Genomic DNA, 5,607 nt, shown 5'->3' on the forward strand with positions numbered 1-5,607 from the left:
TTTTTTTTTTTTTTTTTTTTTTTTTTTTTTTCTCTCCTGTATATCTTCTGCCCACACTCCAGCTCAGTAGGTGGCGGTAATGCACCTTACAGTTGGTCTGCCAACCGCCATAAAACAATACTAGAAGAAGAAGAAGAAGGAGATCAATTTGGAGCCATTTTTCTCGGTAAGAAACTCTTGATGCCAACTCTCTCTTTTAATCCTCCAATAAATCCTATTATTTACAGCATTTCCTTTTACAGAGGAGCAGAAGAAGATGGAGCCAAGTGGCACAATGAGAGGTAGATGCATTTAATTTGCTGTTTGAGTTAGACTTTAACCACGCCAAATGATTCGGTTTCTGTTCAATAATAAAAATATTCTTTAACAGGAAGTCATTCTGGAACCGATTTTCAAGGTACTGTTTTCAGTTTTATCAAGTAAATAATGACAAAACATTACTTTAAAAAACAAACTCATCACAAGATTAATGATTATTATCTTACAGACGTCAGGACAACACTGCTAACCTCAGAGTCGGCTATTTGTAAGTTTTAATTTTCTCTTTCAGAGACATTTTTAACACACAAATTCTGATGTTGGATAATTTTTTCTGTTCCTAGAAAGAACTCTGACCCTGTAGATTGTACCTCTTACTCCTCTAAACCACCTTTTCCAACACCAAAGAAGTGAGTATCACTAAAAGGCTTGACATGACAGCTGTGGATGATTAGATTCATTAATTATCTGCTTCCTGTTTCTGATCCAGTAATCAAAGGCGAGCTGCTCCTTCAACACCAGAGGTCAGTGGTGGGCTGTATTTTTATTTTTTTTACTTTACAGTTAAGCATTAAGAAAATTACAACACAATAACATTTTATGGTTTTCTACCTTGATGCAAAAAGACATTTAATAGAAAAGTGGATGTAATTTTGCTTTTACTGTTTCCACCTCAGTGTGCGTGTGAACACTTTGTCCATTAGGACATTTATAAAGAAAGAGAAATTAAACATTTTGACACTTAGGTCACACAAGAATGGAACCAACTTTACAAATAGCATAACTTTTACTACTTATGACACGCTGATGTTTTATTTGACCAAATATTTAGATAAATACTAAAACAAAATGTTTCTGGCCCCTACAGTTTACAAAAAAAATGATCTGCTTTTATTGTATGGTTTAATTAGTTGTAAATAAATGGCTTGAAAATGATGTAACTAATTATAATTTTTCTCTAAATTCTTCCAGGATCGTGGCCTGTTCAGCAACATTTGAGACAGAGGTCTTTGTGTCATCTTTGCCAGTTTGCCATCTTTTTTTTTTTTTTTTTTTTTTTTTTTTTAGTAATTATCATGCTTTGCAGTTCTTACAGTGTATGCTTACTTGTACAGATATGCAAATTTTAAACTTTTTACTTAAGTGAGGCAGAAAAAACTGCAAAAATATATTGCACAATTAAAAAAAAAAAAAGAGTTAAAAAGCTGTGAGCGGTCTTTGGTGTTTGATTTTGTTTCAAAGTAGCAGTGATGATGATGATGGGGTCAAAATGCAATTGGTCAGTTGAAGAGGAAACATTCTTCATGAATGATATTCAAGAGAAAAACTATACTTTTTTCTAAAATGCAACAATAGCATAAAGCTGGCCTTTAGCTTCAAGCGTCAACTTTTGAAGGGGACAATCTTTATTATCACATTATGAAGTTCTCAGACTAGACCCTTATGGACAAATAATGGAGTTTCTGTACACCAAAGAAAATTAAAACTTTATTTTTATTTTATTTTTTGTAAGATTGCACCAAAGCAAACACTTCCCAAATTATAATACCACGTGTTTTTAGTTAGGAAGATGTAGATCGAGTCTTGATGGCTATAAAAGAGGTACTCTTCATTGATATTAGATTTGGAGTTGATCACTTTAAATGTTAGTTTCTGTTTAAAAGTAATATTTTATTTACTGTTTGTTTAAAAAAAAATCATTTTGTAAGAGATTTCAAATGTACAAGAAAGAAAAACCTGCCCAAGTGCTGAAAAACAAAAACAAAATTAATTTCAAACATTTAACAGTGGTTATTATCTTGCAAAAGACATGATACCATAACTAACTTCAGTTGGTTTTTCAAATTATATTTTCATTTTTATTTGTTGCATTTTAATTTAAACCCTTTTAGGTAAACGCAAATCAAATCTTTAGGCCTAACTCAACTGACTGTTCAACATATTTCTTGTATGTGGTTGTTTCATTGTCAAGTGCATACTTAAATCTAATTTGTGAAATTGTGTTCTTATTTTAACATTCTGATTGTATGGCCTGTTTAACAATAAGTGTAGTTCATGTTGTAAGTTCACACTCAACGGATCAACAAATAAATCGAGCTGAAAACAAGAGGGAAAAGCTTAAAGAAGGAGAAGAGGTATTATATTGCACACTTCTTAATCCAGATATGTCACGATTGGTCATAAACTGAACACAAAATAAATAAGGGCATTTGCATTGCCAGAGACTAACAGGTGCTCTAGCGCCACCTAGTGTCTATGTGTGCATGTCTGTGGAGGGCAGGGGACAGACAAATCTTTTCTATGTCCTGTTGGTTTACTGCTGCAGGCTCTCCACAGCAGCTGAACAGCCTGCGTACCATACTGTGATGTTTCAATCTAACACCCTAAACATTTGTGGTCTTCTAGACAAACAGAAAGGCACAAGGATTTGACTTTTCTGTTACTGGAATCTAAAGCTGAATAATACAGGTTTTAACAAAGAGGTTACCTGCTGGGACTAGTGTTGTAGTACTTGAGACCGGTCTTGGTCTTCAGACCGGTCTCAAGACCACTTTTTGATGGTCTCTGTCTTGTCTCAGACTCAACCACATTTGGTCTTGGTCTTGTCTCGGTCTCAGACATTGAGGACTCGGGATTTTATTTCAAGACCAGTCAAGACCACATCTGTGGAAATATTAAATTACCAGGATATTGTCCAGTTTATTTGTTAACATTTTTGTTTTTATTGGATGCAAAACGTACTTGTTCATATCCAAGCGATAACGTGACTCATTGCTAAATACAAACCGGATTCCAAAAAAGTTGGGACACTAAACAAATTGTGAATAAAAACTGAATGCAATGATGTGGAGATGGCAAATGTCAATATTTTATTCATAATATAACATAGATAACAGATCAAAAGTTTAATCTGAGTAAATGTAACATTTTAAAGGAAAAATATGTTGATTCAAAATTTCACAGTGTCAACAAATCCCAAAAAAGTTGGGACAAGTAGCAATAAGTGGCTGGAAAAAGGAAATTGAGAATATAACGAACTGGAAGACCAATTAACACTAATTAGGTCAATTGACAACATGATTGGGTATAAAAAGAGCTTCTCAGAGTGTCAGTGTCTCTCAGAAGCCAAGATGGTAAGAAAATCACCAATTCCACCATTGTTGCACAGAAAGATAGTGCAGCAATACCAGAATGGTGTTACCCAGCGTAAAATAGAAGACTTTTAAGTTATCATCATCAACCGTGCATAACATCATCAAAAGATTCAGAGAATCTGGAACAATCGCTGTGCGTAAGGGTCAAGGCCGTAAAACTCTACTGGATGCTCGTGATCTCCGGGCCCTTAAACGTCACTGCACCTCAAACAGGAATGCCACTGTCAAGGAAATAACAGAATGGGCTCAGGAATACTTCCAGAAAGCATTGTCAGTGAACACAATCCACCGTGCCATCCGCCGTTGCCAGCTGAAACTCTACAGTGCAAAGAGGAAGCCATTTCTAAGCAAGCTCCACAAGCTCAGATGTTTGCACTGGACCAGGGGTCATTTTAAATGGAGTGTGGCAAAATGGCAGACTGTTCTGTGGTCAGATGAGTCATGATTTGAAGTTCTTTATGGAACACTGGGACGCCATGTCATCCGGACCAGAGAGGACAAGGATAGCCCAAGTTGTTATCAACGCTCCGTTCAGAAGCCTGCATCACTGATGGTATAGGGTTGCATGAGCGCTTGTGGCATGGGCAGCTTGCATGTCTGGAAAGGCACCATTAATGCAGAGAACTATGTTCAGGTTCTAGAACAACATATGCTCCCATCTAGACGTCATCTCTTTCAGGGTAGACCCTGCATTTTTCCGCACGATAATGCCAAACCACATTCTGCAGCAATCACAACATCATGGCTACGTAGGAGAAGGATCCGGGTACTGAAATGACCAGCCTGCAGTCCAGATCTTTCACCTATAGAGAACATTTGGCGCATCATAAAGAGGAAGGTGCGACAAAGAAGGCCCAAGACGATTGAACAGTTAGAGGCCTGTATTAGACATGAATGGGAGAGCATTCCTATTTCTAGACTTGAGAAACTGGTCTCCTCTGTCCGCAGACGTCTGTTGAGTGTTGTAAGAAGAAGGGGGGATGCCACACAGTGGTAAAAATGGATTTGTCCCAACTTTTTGGGGATTTGTTGACGCCATGAAATTTGGAAACAACAGATTTTTCCCTTTAAAATGATACATTCTCTCAGTTTAAACTTTTGATCTGTGATTTGTGTTCTATTCTGAATAAAATATTAGATGTTGGCACCTCCACATCATTGCATTCAGTTTTATTCACAATTTGTTTAGTGTCCGAACTTTTTTGGAATCCGGTTTGTACATTTTTTGTTACCGCTGTCCTGCCCACCCTCTTTCACTTGCGAGCATCACTCACAGTGTTGCCAGATTGGGTGGTTTACTGCCAATTGGGTGGTTTTCATTCTGATTTTACTGGGAACTCTGGGAATTTTTTTTTTGGATTGTTGCATTTTGCCACATATTGTTAAATTACCTTGGTTTGTATTGATGTGCGTTCATTTTCATTCAACCTTTATTTAGACAGGTAAATCCCATTGAGCCTCGAGGACTCATTTACAAGAGAAACCTGATTTCAACAAAGAATGGGACAAACAATGGACAACAGCAACAACAATAGACAGATATAAAAAGTCATACAATTTTTTTTATTTTTTTTTGTATAACAAATAGGATGGCTAAAAAAAAGAAAAGTAACAAAAAACATCTAGATTCTAAGGCGAATGTAGAAAAATAAAAACAGGAACATGTCTGCATTGGTCCCTGCCAGGAGTCCAACAGATTCTTGAAGCCACTTAGAGAGGTCAAGGTCGAGAGCTTCAGATGTTTTTGTAAGATATTCCAGGAAACAGGAGCGGAGTAGGAGAAGGCCCTTTTCAAACAGTAAACATACTGTAACAATATCAGAATCAGAATAAACTATACTGGAATTGCACCAAGGTACAACGCGAATATGTACGTATAGTCGTCCGAAAGATGGGCGGAGTGCACGAAGCTGCAACTACAGGAGAGCGCGGCCATTTTATCCTTATCAGATAATAATCTTAGATAGGAAAAGGGGGAGAAACATGAGGGTAGATAGTGGTATTACAAAAAAAGATCTTTCACATCTTGTCTATCAGGACACGATTTGAGACATCAAAAAACTCTACCAGCAAGCACAATTAAAACATGATTACATTTGCATTTGACATCAAGAAGTTGAGATTTGTCCATGAGCGTTTTTCCTGATCAGCCACAGTTTCTGAAGATGTTGTTCCAGCCAGCAGTTCTGATTAG

The 5,607-nt window shown here is 36.8% G+C and overlaps 1 long non-coding RNA gene across 1 annotated transcript; it reads left to right on the top strand.

Moving 5' to 3' along the window:
* Positions 1 to 122: 122 nt before the first annotated feature.
* LOC119409492 lies at positions 123 to 781 on the top strand. The gene is made up of 6 exons (XR_005186784.1): positions 123 to 166; positions 243 to 281; positions 371 to 397; positions 488 to 526; positions 603 to 668; positions 749 to 781. It is a non-coding gene; the product is annotated as an uncharacterized LOC119409492 (long non-coding RNA).
* Positions 782 to 5,607: the final 4,826 nt, after the last annotated feature.

The sequence above is a fragment of the Nematolebias whitei genome, chromosome 5, assembly GCF_014905685.2.
Source record: "Nematolebias whitei isolate Nwh7 chromosome 5, NemWhi1, whole genome shotgun sequence".
Taxonomy (NCBI): Eukaryota; Metazoa; Chordata; class Actinopteri; order Cyprinodontiformes; family Rivulidae; genus Nematolebias; species Nematolebias whitei.